Source organism: Bubalus kerabau, chromosome 1 (assembly GCF_029407905.1).
Source record: "Bubalus kerabau isolate K-KA32 ecotype Philippines breed swamp buffalo chromosome 1, PCC_UOA_SB_1v2, whole genome shotgun sequence".
In the NCBI taxonomy this organism is placed as follows: Eukaryota; Metazoa; Chordata; class Mammalia; order Artiodactyla; family Bovidae; genus Bubalus; species Bubalus kerabau.
Window position 1 is genome coordinate 244,084,721 of NC_073624.1, and position 14,256 is coordinate 244,098,976.

The following is a 14,256-nucleotide window of genomic DNA, read 5'->3' on the forward strand; positions in this document are numbered from 1 at the left end:
GGGAGGGAGGTCCAAGAGGAAGGGAATGTGTGATATATATGGTTAATTCACTTCATTGTCCAGCAGAAAGTAACACAACATTTCAAAGCAGTTATACTACAATAATTAAAAAAAAATGTAAAGAAGGAATGTGAACAATACCGGGATACTGGAAACAAAAATATGTCCAACAAATGAGATTGGCTAACTATGGAATATGTGTATTGTGAACTAACATGCAACTAGCAAAGACATTCTGTACAAGAGTACACATAACAGATCAATATGTGAAAAAGAAAGGTGCAAGCATCATAAACTCACCCCTGATAACATTTAATAGGCCCCACAGGCCCTTTCTGTGTATCACCTATTTGTTATATGATGATGAGCAAATCTCTCCCACTGCCCACCTTGCACAGTTTGGTGAGAGTGACAAACGTTAGTCAAATAATCACATGATATAAAAGACAGTTTACACAGACCTATTACTAAGTGTAATCAGGACACCTGACCCAACTGAAGGTCCAAAGACTAAGCAGAAATTTGAAGGATGGCTTGAGGTTAACTTGGAAAAGAGGGGATGGAAGAATATTTCAGGAAGAAAAAAGAATAGGAGAAAAAGACCTTATGATTTTAAAAAAGGTGGAGGAGAGGGGGGAGGATACCCTGCAGAACAGAAAATAGGGCCCGTGGAGTTGAGAGCAAAAGGAGTGGGGGAACTGGTGTTACTGCAGGTGGATGTGTGAATCACAATACCACAAAAGCTAAGGGATTTCTTCACATGGATAAAATGTGTCAAGTACTTCCTGGAGTTGTACAGTATGTTACATACACAGCTATGTACAGCAAGACTGAGGCACAGTGTGTGAGGCACAGTGTGTTGCAAGATGTTGCTAAAAAAGTAAGATGTTGTGGCATCTTAAAATCTCTCATAAAGAGCTTTATCTTCATCTGAAGTGTAAAGGGAAGCCACTGAATGGTTAAAGGATCAAATGTGCAGTTCACAAAGATCACTATAGTGATGGGGAATAGTTTGGAGGGAGAAATGTGATTAGGAATTAGAACAATTGGAAGGTTAATATAGGAATCCAACTAAAACGTGATGGTAAGGTGATCACTGATAGCCCTAGTTGTATAGCTGAAAATGACTCTCTGGATCTAGAAAATATTTTGGTAATAAAATCACCAGGGTTGGGGTAACTGGATATGAGGATAATGGAAAAAGATGTTAAAAATGACTCAATGTCCCTGCTTATATAACCAGCATCTACTAGATGAAGGTACTACATTCACAGAGATGAGAAATAGTTGAAGAGGAGGAGGTTGGGGTTGAGAAATTATAGTGTCACCACATACTTGGATTCTATTTTTATAAAAAAATCAAGCATACATGCTCAGAGAGGGACAAGATTTTGAATAAAGCAAAGCCGAATATTAACGTTTGTTAAATGTGCAGAGGAATAACAAAGTCTAGCACATCATTGTGTGAGCAATATATTTAAAATACTTTATAGTTTTTTAAAAGGCTTTTTGAAAATATGTCATTCCAGTCTTTGTGCTGTATTCAGGCTGTCAATTAATACTTTGTAACTTCCCCTCTGATAATTGTGTGCTCTGCCTTAGAAGGGTTTATCCACTCTACATTTTTTCATGCTCTGCTGCATCACTGGTGTCCTAAATGTGCTGCAAGTCCCTACAAGGGAGAAACCAGTTTCTTCTGGCTTCTTGCAGTCTCCCCCACTGAGCCTATCTCAGAGCCTGTCATTCAGAAGCACTTCATGTGTATTACAAATTGACTTTTTATCTACTTCCACCATTATGCTGGGAACATTCATGAAGGATTGTTCGCGCTCCATCAAGGGAACAGCCAGTGCAGCTTAATTTAGCATATCATAAAGCACTCTGCAAAAACAACAGAGGAAGAGAGAGACTAACAAATCAGGCTTTGGCTGCAGAGAGGACAGGTTTATAATTTGTGATGCGCTCCCAACCAGAATTTACTCCCAAGAGGTATGGAATGGTTTACAAACCAATAAATCACCATTCATTCACTGCATCTTTCCCAGCTCAAAGCAGTCTGATAATCTACTTCCTTTCATTCAACTCCCCAGTAGAATTTGGTAAATTAGCAGTAAGGTCTGCCCTAACTGCATTTCACATGTAGTTGACTATGATAATGCATATGTTATGCTTCATTTACACATCTGTTACATCTATTTCCACAGGTTGGTTTTACCTTTTATTATTGGTTTAATGTTATTTCAAGAGCTAAGATGAATGGATGGCTTAGCAAATGCATCCATTGACTCATACACTTCCTATTCAGGCCTCCTTGAACTTTTCTGAATTGCTGAAGGACCAAAGGAAGCAATCTCACCCTCCTAATGTGCGGCCTTGCAGTAATCATACTTACCACACACAGCTCCATTAAAAAAAAAAAAATCCTCCAGGTGCTTTCATTACTAAAATAAACCCAAGGGAAGACTTAGAGATTCTGGGTACCTCAAGATTCTGAAGTGATCCTAGATCAGCAGCATAATACTAGCATTTTCCCTTCTCCTCAATTCTAAAATATTAGCCTCTATACAGCTTAGGATTCTTACAGAAGTTAAGGCATGACTCTTCCAAAAGGTGGTTCTTTCTAATGTTTTGTTCTGAGAAACTGGTAAAGTTTTATTGCAGAAAAGGCAGCTCCAGAAAAAAATGCAATCAGATGTGTTGCTATTAACTTTCAGGAGACCACATAGAAGAGCTATTCCTAAATTTTTTAGTCTCACAATCCTTCTGCACCCTTAGAAATTATTGAAGACACCTAAAGACCTTTGTTTATGTGGATTTTATCTAACTATATTTAGCAGATTTCAAAACAAAATCTTAGAAATTTAAAAATATTTGGTTATTTAATTCATTTAAATAGCAGCTATATAACATGTTCACAAGAAGAACACATTTGTATAAAATATAATTTTAATATAACTTAAACAAAAATGTACCACTAGTTCCCATTTATGCAGAACTTATTGATGTCTGGCTTGATAAAAGACAGCAGAGTTCTGTTTTCTTCTGAATTCAATCTGTTGTGATTTCTTGCATTGGTTAAGGGAGGTGTAGGAAACATAGATTCTCACAGATAAGAGAGCTGAAACAACAGCACCTGATTTGAAAAGCAGCTAGTTCCGCGGGCAGATCAACCAACCACCATACTTCAGTATGCAGTGAAAGCACTTTATGTGTACAACTGATTTTGTCACGAAAAGTGTGAAAAAGATAGGTGCTCAAAGTTGAGATTTATTAAAAATGATGTTTTTATGGTTCCTTATGGGTGTGATTGCATCCATGAAATTAAAAGACACTTACTCTTTGGAAGGAAAGTTATGACCAACCTAGACAGCATATTCAAAAGCAGAGACATTACTTTGCCAACAAAGGTCTGTTTAGTCAAGGCTATGGTTTTTCCAGTGGTCATGTATGGATGTGAGAGTTGGACTATAAAGAAAGCTGAGCACTGAAGAATTGATGCTTTTGAACTGTGGTGTTGGAGAAGACTCTTGAGAGTCCCTTGGACTGCAAGGAGATCCAACCAGTCCGTTCTAAAGGAGATCAGCCCTGTGTGTTCATTGGAAGGACTGATGTTGAAGCTGAAATTCCAATATTTTGGCCTCCTGATCCGAAGAGTTGACTCATTTGAAAAGACCCTGATACTGTGAAAGATTGAGGGAAGGAGGAGAAGGGGACAACAGAGGATGAAATGGTTGGATGGCATCACCAACTCAATGGACACGGATTTGGGTGGACTCTGGGAGTTGGTGATGGACAGGGAGGCCTGGCGTGCTGTGGTTCATGGGGTCACAAAGAGTTAGACACGACTGAGCGACTGAATTCGACTGAACTGAACTGAACTGATGGATGTGAACTCAGCCTTCAGTAAGAGTAAGATATTTCATTTTTTTAAGCAGCTTTAGGTTCACAGTAAAATTAAGAGAAAGGTGGTGAGACTTCCCATATTCTTCCTGCCCTAAGTCATACCTAGGGCTCCCTATCCACCATTCCCTCCCCCATTATCAGCATCCTGCACCAAGTGACACTTTTATTACCATTGATGAATCTATACTGATACATCATAATGAGTCAATACTTGGCATTAATACAATGTGTGAATTTGAACAAATGTATAATAAAATGTATCAATCATTACAGTAACATACAGAATATTTTCGATGCTTTAAATATCCTCTGGGCTACCCTGGTGGCTCAGTTCAGTAGAGTTCAGTCACACAGTCATGTCTGACTCTTTGCAATCCCACGAACTACAGCGCACCAGGTCTACCTGTCCATCACCAACTCCCGGAGTCCACCCAAACCCATGTTCATTGACTCGGTGATGTCATCCAACTATCTTATCCTCTGTTGTTCCCTTCTCCTCACGCCTTCAATCTTTCCCAGGATCAGGGTCTTTTCAAATGAGTAAACTCTTCACATCAGTTCAGTTCAGTTGAGTTCAGTCACTCAGTTGTGCCAGACTCCTTGCGACCCCATGATCCGCAGCACACCAGGCCTACCTGTCCATCACCAACTCCCGGAGTCCACCCAAACCCATGTTCATTGACTCGGTGATGTCATCCAACTATCTTATCCTCTGTCGTTCCCTTCTCCTCATGCCTTTAATCTTTCCCAGGATCAGGTTCTTTTCAAATGAGTAAACTCTTCACATCAGTTCAGTTCAGTTGAGTTCAGTCACTCAGTTGTGCCAGACTCCTTGCGACCCCATGATCCGCAGCACACCAGGCCTCCCAGTCCATCACCAACTCCCGGAGTCCACCCAAACTCATGTCCATTGAGTCAGTGATGCCATCCAACCAACTTATCCTCTGTCATCCCCTTTTCCTCCTGCCCTCAATCTTTCCCAGTATCAGGGTCTTTTCAAATGAGTCAACTCTTCACATCAGGAGGCCAAAGTATTGGAGTTTCAGCTTCAACATCAGTCCTTCCAATGAACAACCAGGACTGATCTCCTTTAGGATGGACTGGTTGGATCTCCTTGCAGTCCAAGGGACTCTCAAGAGTCTTCTCCAACACCACAGTTCAAAAGCATCAATTCTTCAGTGCTCAGCTTTCTTTATAGTCCAACTCTCACATCCATACATGACCACTGGAAAAGCCAAGCCTTGACTAGATGGACCTTTGTTGACAAAGTAAAGACTGTGCTTTTTAATATGCTGTCTAGGTTGGTTATAACTTTCCTTCCAAGGAGTAAGCATCTTTTAATTTCATGGCTGCAGTCACCATCTGCAGTGATTTTGGAGCCCAAAAAAATAGTCAGCCACTGTTTCCCCATCTATTTGCCATGATATTAGTTTTCTGAATGTTGAGTTTTAAGCCAACTTTTTCACTCTCCTCTTTCACTTTCACCAAGAGGCTCTTGAGTTCTTCTTCACTTTCTGCCATAAGGGTGGTGTCATCTGTATATCTGAGGTTATTGATATTTCTCCCAGCAATCCTGATTCCAACTTGTACTTCATCCAGCTCAGCGTTTCTCATGATGTACTCTGCATATAAGTTAAATACCCAGTGTGACAATATACAGCTTTGACATACCCCTTTCCCTATTTGGAACCAGTCTGTTTTTCCATGTCCAGTTCTAAATGTTGCTTCCTGATCTGCATACAGATTTCTTAGAAGCAGGTCAGCTGGTTTGGTATTCCAATCTCTTTCAGAATTTTCCAGTTTGTTGTGATCCACATAGTCAAAGGCTTTGGCATAGTCAATAAAGCAGAAGCAGATGTTTTTCTGGAACTTTCTTGCTTTCTTGATAATCCAACGGATGTTGGCAATTTGATCTCTGGTTCCTCTGCCTTTTCTAAATCCAGCTTGAACATTGGGAAGTTCACGGTTCATGTACTGTTGAAGAATTTTGAGCATTACTTTGCTAGCATGTGAGTTGAGTGTAATTGTGCAGTAGTTTGAGCATTTATTGGCATTGCCTTTCTTTAAGATTAACATGAAAACTGACATTTTCCAGTCCTGTGGCCACTGCAGACTTTTCCAAATTTGCTGGCATATTGAGTGCAGCAATTTCACAGCATCATCTTTTAGGATTTGAAATAGCTCAACTGGAATTCCATCATCTCCACTAGCTTTGTTCATAGTGATGCTTCCTAAGGCCGGCTGGACTCTGCATTCCAGGATATCTTGCTCTAGGCGAGTGATTACACCATCGTGGTTATGTGGGTCATGAAAATCTTTTTTGTATAGTTTTTCTGTGTATTTTTGCCATCTCTTCTTAATATCTTCTGCTTCTGTTAGGTCCGTACAATTTCTGTCTTTTATTGTGTCCATCTTTGAATGAAATATTCTTTGGTATCTCTAATTTTCTTGAAGAGACCTCTAGTCTTTCCCATTCTATTGTTTTCCTTTCTTTGCATTGATCACTGAGGAAGGCTTTCTTTTCTCTCCTTGCTATTCTTTGGAACGCTGCATTCAAATGGCTATATCTTTCCTTTTCTCCTTTGCCTTTCACTTCTCTCCTTTTCATAACTATTTGTAAGGCCTCCTCAGACAACCGTTTTGCCTTTTTTGCATTTTTTTCCTTGAGACTGTCTTGATCCCTGTCTCTTGTACAATGTCATGAACCTCGGTCCACAGTTCTTCAGGCACTCTATCAGATCTAATCTCTTGAATCTATTTTTCACTTCCACTGTATAACCATAAGGGATTTGATTTAGGTCATACCTGAATGGTCTAGTGGTTTTCCCTACTTTCTTCAATTTAAGTCTGAATTTGGCACTAAGGAATTCATGATATGAGCAACAGTCAGCTCCCGTCTTGTTTTGCTGACTGTCTAGAGCTTCTCCATCTTTGGCTGCAAAGAATATAATCAATCTGATTTCAGTGTTGACCATCTGGTGATGTCCATGTGTATACCGAGTCTTCTCTTGTGTTTTTGGAAGAGGGTGTTTGCTATGACCAGTGCATTCTCTTGGCAAAACTCTACTAGCCTTTGCCCTGCTTCTTTCTGTACTCCAAGGCCAAATTTGCCTGTTACGCTTGACTTCCTACTTTTGCATTCCAGTCCCCTATAATGAAAAGGACATCTTTTCTGGGTGTTAGTTCTAGAAGGTCTTGTAGGTCTTCATAGAACCATTCAGGGTATAGTCTTGGATTACTGTGATAAGAATGGTTTGCCTGTCATTTTTGCGATTGCATCCAAGTACTGCATTTCGAACATTTTTGTTGACTATGATGGCTAAGGGATTCTTGCCCACAGTAGTAGATACAATGGTCATCTGAGTTAAATTCACCCATTCTAGTCCATTTTAGTTTGCTGATTCCTAAAATGTCATGTTCACTCTTGCCTTCTCATTTGACCACTTCCAATTTGCTTTGATTCATGGACCTAACATTCCAGGTTCCTATGTAATATTGCTCTTTACAGCATCGGACTATACTTCCATCACAAGTCACATCCACAATTGGGTGTTGCTTTGGCTTTGGCTCCATCTCTTCATTCTTTCTGGAGTTATTTCTCCACTGATCTCCAGTAGCATACTGGGCACCTACCAACCTGTAGAGTTCATCTTTCAGTGTCTTATCTTTTTGCCTTTTCATACTGTTCATGGGGTTCTCAAGGTAAGAATACTGAAGTGGTTTTCCACTCTCTTCTCCCATGGGCCACGTTTTGTCAGAACTCTCAACCATGATCCATCCATCTTGGGTGGCCCTACATGGCATGGCTCATAGTTTCATTGCGTTAGACAAGGCTGTGGTCCATGTGATCCAATTGGTTAGTTTTCTGTGATTGTGGTTTTCAGTGGTGGCTCGGGTTTACCACAAGTGATTCAGTGGTAAAGAATTCACCTGCCAATGTAGGAGACACTGGTTCAGTCCTTGGGTTGGGAAGATCCCCTGAAGAGGAGAATGAAACCGACTCCAGTATTCTTGCCTGGAAAATCCCATGGACAGAGGAACCTGGTGGTCTACAGTCCATAGTGTGACAAAAGAGTCAGATACAACTTAGTGACTAAAACAACAAATACCTTCTGTGTCCTACCAATTCCTTCTTCCCTGCACAGTCAGGCTCTGGAAGTCATTGATTTTTTTATTATTTCCATAGTTTGCACTTGCATTCGTAAGAGATATTGCTCTGCAATTTTCTTTTCTTGTAATGTCTTTCTTGGTTTTGGTATTAGGTAATATGGGTCTCGCTTACTCCTTGGAAGAAAAGTTATGACCAACCTAGATAGCATATTGAAAAGCAGAGACATTATTTTGCCAACAAAGGTCTGTCTAGTCAAAAACCACTGGTTTTTTCCAGTGGTCATGTATGGATATGAGAGTTGGACTGTGAAGAAGGCTGAGCGCCGAAGAATTGATGCTTTTGAACTGTGGTGTTGGAGAAGACTGTTGAGAGTCCCTTGGACTGCAAGGAGATCCAACCAGTCCATTCTGAAGGAGATCAGCCCTGGGATTTCTTTGGGAGGAATGATGTTAAAGCTGAAACTCCAGTACTTTGGCCACCTCATGCAAAGAGTTGACTCATTGTAAAAGACTCTGATGCTGGGAGGGATTGGGGGCAGGAGGAGAAGGGGACGACAGAGGATGAGATGGCTGGATGGCATCACTGACTCAATGGACGTCAGTTTGAGTGAACTCCGGGAGTTGGTGATGGACCAGGAGGCCTGGCGTGCTGCGATTCATGGGGTCGCAAAGAGTCAGATACTAGTGAGTGACTGAACTGAACTGAACTGAGGAGAACATGTATGAGTATAGCACACTGCTTTGTCAAGTCTGTTCTGAGCCTTTAGGCTGAAGTGACTTGAAGACAGTCTAGAGTAAATACATAGTACATTAACATAGCTTAAGACAAACATTTCCATAAGAAACATGCATTGGTTAGCTCAAGATTTGAGAAATGTTAAGTTCAGGTGGAACCAGGTGTCATTATGGCAACACAGAATTTTAAGACAAACCTCTTTTTAAATTTGTATAGAGAAGGGGAAAAAAATATAACACTAATTTGTTTCCTCCTGCTGCTTAAGAGAGAGGTAAAAAATGTCTACACTTACAGCCTATTTCCTCCATTTGGAGACCCTGGCCTTCCTGCCTGTTACCCTCTCACCCATCTGCGCCTAGTGTTATTTTGGAAGGTTATTAATTATTGATTTAATTTCCTTAATAGATATACATTTAGTTTGCCTATTTTGTCTTTTGTGAGTTTTGGCAAATTATGTTTTTCTAAGAATTGGTTCATTCTATCTAGGCTATCCAAATGTGAGAAAAGAGTTGTTCATAGAATTCATTTAAATATCCTTTTAATGTTTGTAAGATCTGAAGAAATGTTTCTACTTTCATTTCTGTTTTAGTAATTGGTATCATCTCTCTCTTTTTTTCTTAGTTAGCCTGGCAGAAAGTTAATCAATGTTGTTGGTCTTTTTGAAAAACAAGCTTTTGGTTTTATTTATTTTCTCTATTCATTTTCTGTGTTCAATTTTATTCATTTCTGTTCAAACACTTATTTCCTTATATCTGCTTATTCTAGATTTGATTTATTCTTCTTCTAGTGTACTAAGGCGGAGAAGGCGATGGCACCCCACTCCAGTACTCCTGCCTGCTGAATCTTTCCATTTATGGTAGAAGAGTGTTGAAGTCTTCAACTACAGAAGTGTACTCATCTATATATATCCTTACAATTTGATTACTTATGGTCTCATGTACTTTGATGATCTGTTGTTAATTGCATCTGCATTAAAGATTGCTATGTTTTCTTGGAGAATTAATCCCTTTATAATTATACAATGCCCTTCTTTATCCCTGATAACTTTCCTTGCTTAGAAGTCTTTTCTTTCTGGAATTAATAAGGGCACATTTTGGAGATAATGTAGGTTCAGTTACAGTCTACCACAATAAAGTAAGTTACATGAATTTTTTTGGTTTCCAAGTACGTATAAAAAGTATCCTTACATTATACTGTACTCTATTAGTATGCAATAGCATCATGACTTTTAAAAGTACATATATTACTTGGAGAAGGAAATGGCAACCCACTCCAGTACTCTTGCCTGGAAAATTTCATGGACAGAGGAGCCTTGTAGGCCACGGTCCATGGGGTCGCAAAGAGTCAGACACGACTGAGTGACTTCACTCACTCACTCATATTACTTTAAAATACTTTATTGCTAAAAAAAAATTGCTAACCATGATCTGACAGTGCATGGTTTCCACAATACTTCAAATTGTAAAAAACAAAAAGCAAACAAAAAAAAAAATGCCATGTCAGGTGCAATAAAGCAAGGTGCAAAATAACATGTGCCTGTGTAGTTACTCCTACTATGTTTCAATTAGTGTTGGCATATTATAATTTTCTCCATATACTTGCTTTTAATGTTTATATGCCTTTATATTTATAGTTTTGTGGGTTTCTCATAGGTAGTATACAGTTGGGTCTTATTTTTTGATCAACGGATAATCTTTTTATTAGTACATTTAGATCATTGATGTTCAAAGTGACTACTGATACATTAATAGTTGGATTAACACCTACCATACTTTATTATTACTGTCTGGTTGTTGCCCTTGTTCTTTGTTCTTATTTTTGTCTTTCACTCTTTTCCTATCTTTTGTATTGTTAATTGACAATTATGATTTAATTTTCTGTCTTTTCTTAGCATAACAATTATACTTTTTTCCTATGTCTAATGCTTCCCCTAAAGTTTGCAGCATAGATTTACCATCAGTCGAAACCCACTTTCAAATAACACTATACCACCTCACAGGTATATAATACCAAAATTAATCTATTTATCCCTCTTGTCCCTTATATCACTGCTGTCATGTGTCTTTCCTCTGGTTTCTTTAGGGATTTTCTATTTATCTTTGATTTTCTGTAGTTTGATAATGCTATGTCTATGTGTTCATTTGTTTTGAGGGTGGCATGTATGTACTTGATGTTATCTGAGCTTCCTGGATATGTTGTTTGATCTCGGATATTAATTTGGAAAATTTCTCAGTCATTATTGCTTCAAATATTTCTATTTCTTCCTCTTTTTCTGGTATTCTTATTACACAAATGTTAAAACATTTGTAGTTGTCTCACAGTATTTGAATATTCTATTCTACTTTTTTCAGTATTTATTTCCTTTGCTTTTCAATTTGCAAAGTTTCTAATGATATATCCTCAAGCTCAGTGATTCTTTTTTTAGCTGTGTCCAGTCTATGAATAAACTCATCAAAAGCATTCTTTATAATATGATGTTTTAGATCTCTAGCATTTCTTTTGGGTTATTTCTTAGGATTTCCACCTCTCGGCTTATACTTCATCTGTTCTTATGTATCACCTACTTTATCCATTAGAGGCCTTAGCATATTAAGCACAGTTGTTTTAAATTCCTGGTCTAGAAATTCCAATATCCCTGCCATATCTGGTTTCAATGCTTGCTCTATCTCCTTAAATCATGGGTTTTGTCTTTTAGTATACCTTATAATTATTTTTCTTGCTGGCTGGACATATTCTACCAGGTAAAAGGAACTGCTGTAAATAAACCTTTAGTAATATGGCAGTAGGGTGCTGGGGAGGAAAAGAAATCAATGATGTGAGGATTAGGTCTCATTCTTTTACTGAGCCTGTACTTCTGAAATATATTACTCAGGTATTTTTTCTGTTAGGTGGGAAAGAATAACTAGACTGGGCTGGAATTTGATATTTCCTTTCCTTCATCATGAAAAGCTTGAAGGGGCTGGAGTTGGGTTTTCCCTTCCCCAGGTTAGCTTCCCTGATAGCTCAGTTGGTAAGAAACTGCCTGCAATGCAGGAGACCACAGTTCAATTCCTGGGTTGGGAAAATCCCCTGGAGAAGGGAATGACTACCCACTCCAGTATTCTTGGGCTTCCCTTATGGCTCAGCTGGTAAAGAATCCACCTGCAATGTGGGAAACCTGGGTTCAATCCCTGGGTTGGGAAGATTCCCTGGAGAAGGGAAAGGCTACCCACTCCAGTATTCCTGCCTGGAGAATTCCAAGGACTGTATAGTCCATGGGGTCACAAAGAGTAGGACACGACTGAGCGACTTTCACTTTCACTTTCCCCAGGTCAGTTTGATCTTGTTAAGAGAGCCCTGTGTATTTCAAAATTGTTTTTTTTCCCCTCCTGCCTGAAGCATGTGGGTTCCCCTGGAATTTTTTCCCCACACTTTCAGAGTGATCCAAGTAGCTTCAGTCATGTCCAACTTTTTGTGACCCAGTGGACTGTAGCCTGCCAGGTTCCTCTGTCCATGGGATTTCCCAGGCAAGAATACTGGAGGGGGTTTCCATTTCCTTCACCAGGAGACCTTCCTGACCCAGGGATTGAACTAGCATCTCTTGCATCTTTTGCATTGGCAGGTGAGTTCTTTACCACTAGCACTACCTGGGAAACACTGGTCCACACTCAGCCTCTAGCAACTCATCAATTACAGTTCAGGTTTTCCTACCCCAGTTCTAATCTCTGATCTTGAGCCTCTCCTCCAGTAAGGTGTGACTCTTTGTATTTGTCTGTCTCTCCATCCTTGGGGCCAGTAATTTTTCCTGTGTTCTCCCCTCTCTTAGAGATCCAAGAAGGGTTGCAGATATTTTACTTTGCTGATCTTTTTGCTTGTTGTTAAAATGAGTTGTGACTTAAAAAGATCCTTATGTGTGGAACTGGAAGCCTTTTTTTTTTTTTTTTTAAGCCATGAGTGCTTTGTAAAGAATATAACAACTGCTAGTATAGTTTGCCGCCACTGAATTGATTTGTACTAAGGCGGCAGCAATTTTATCTACTATTCCTTTTTGTATAATTATGGCAAATTTCAAACACTAAAAGAGCATATAATGTTTTAGTGTTATTACAAAAATGTTTTTGAGCTTGTGGATCCCTGAAAGAATCTCAGAATTCCCTAGGGGTCCTTAGATTCCACTTTGAGGACCACTGTCTTTAAATTTAACACATATAAAAGCTCTTTTTTGTATTAAAATTACACATAAAAATGGAATGGTTAATGATCTATATATCTTTGGCTTTACAAATATCTTTGCTAAACAGCTTTCTCTTTCCTCTAAGAGCAAAAATCACCCTTCAGGACACCTACCTCTTCCAACACTAGTTACCTTTTGTTATCACATAAATGGCACTGAAAGTAATCAGTACAATTGCCTAATCTGGGCTTCTGCTTAGCAGCTCATTAGCAGCTCGGTCTTGTCCAACTCTTTGTGAGCCCATGGACTGTAGCCCACCAGGTTCTTGTGTCCATGGGGATTCTCCAAGCAAGAATACAGGAGTGGGTTGTGATTTCCTACTCCAAATTGGGTGTCTGCACATGATGAAATTGATGCCAAGACAGGAAAACCCACTACCGTAGGGCTGTTATTTTAAATCTCCTGATTTCCAGCCCAAATCATGTTTTTATTTTTGTGTACATGGCTTTATTCAACCATTGAATTCTCTCTCTATTACGTTTATTTTCTTTTTCCCTGTTTTCCTTCTTTTAATCAGACACACTTCTAATCATACATAGTAATGTTTCTCATTTATGTTTTGCTAGTTCAAGCTAAAAAATCTTTTAAATATCATCTCTGGGTGATTTGACTACATTTAGAAGCTGTGTTAAAACCCAAAGCAATTAAAAATGGTGTAGTATAAATCTCTGAATGATAAAGTTTACAGAAAAAACAGAATGCATATAACTCCTAATTATCTTTGCATGAATTTGAAATCTTTCTGGAGGACAAAATATTGTTTAAACATAAATAATTTCAGTAAAGAAAAAATGAGTTCACCCTAGAATGTTGTCTCTGAAGATAATGGTTACTCCACCCTTCAGTGGCTGTAACCTTGCCTAAATTAAACATAATGAGTAAGAAGCTATTAAAAAGGAAAGCAGAAAGTGCAAGAGGAGAAAAATGCAATTGATATTTTCAGTCCTAAATTGCAAGTTTACTAATCTAGCTGCAGCATATTGCAGATGTTTCTTGATCCACCATAAGTGAACCTCAGCAAATTTCTTCCTACTCAGAATAAAATTATTAACCTAACTCCAAAAAAGATGATGTGAAATGATGTGAGCATCAAGCACTGTAACAACTCTGAAAATGTTTCCAACCAAAATCTATGATACCTTTGCTATTAAAACGTGGTTGATAATTCTCATGTCAGTCATTTAAGGGCTATTTAGGTCTTGTTAATTGAATTTAAAAGGGGACTTTATCACAGACACTCTTGGCTTGAATATTTTTATCAAAATAAATTGTTAAAGGGCCTTTCTATGTCTAA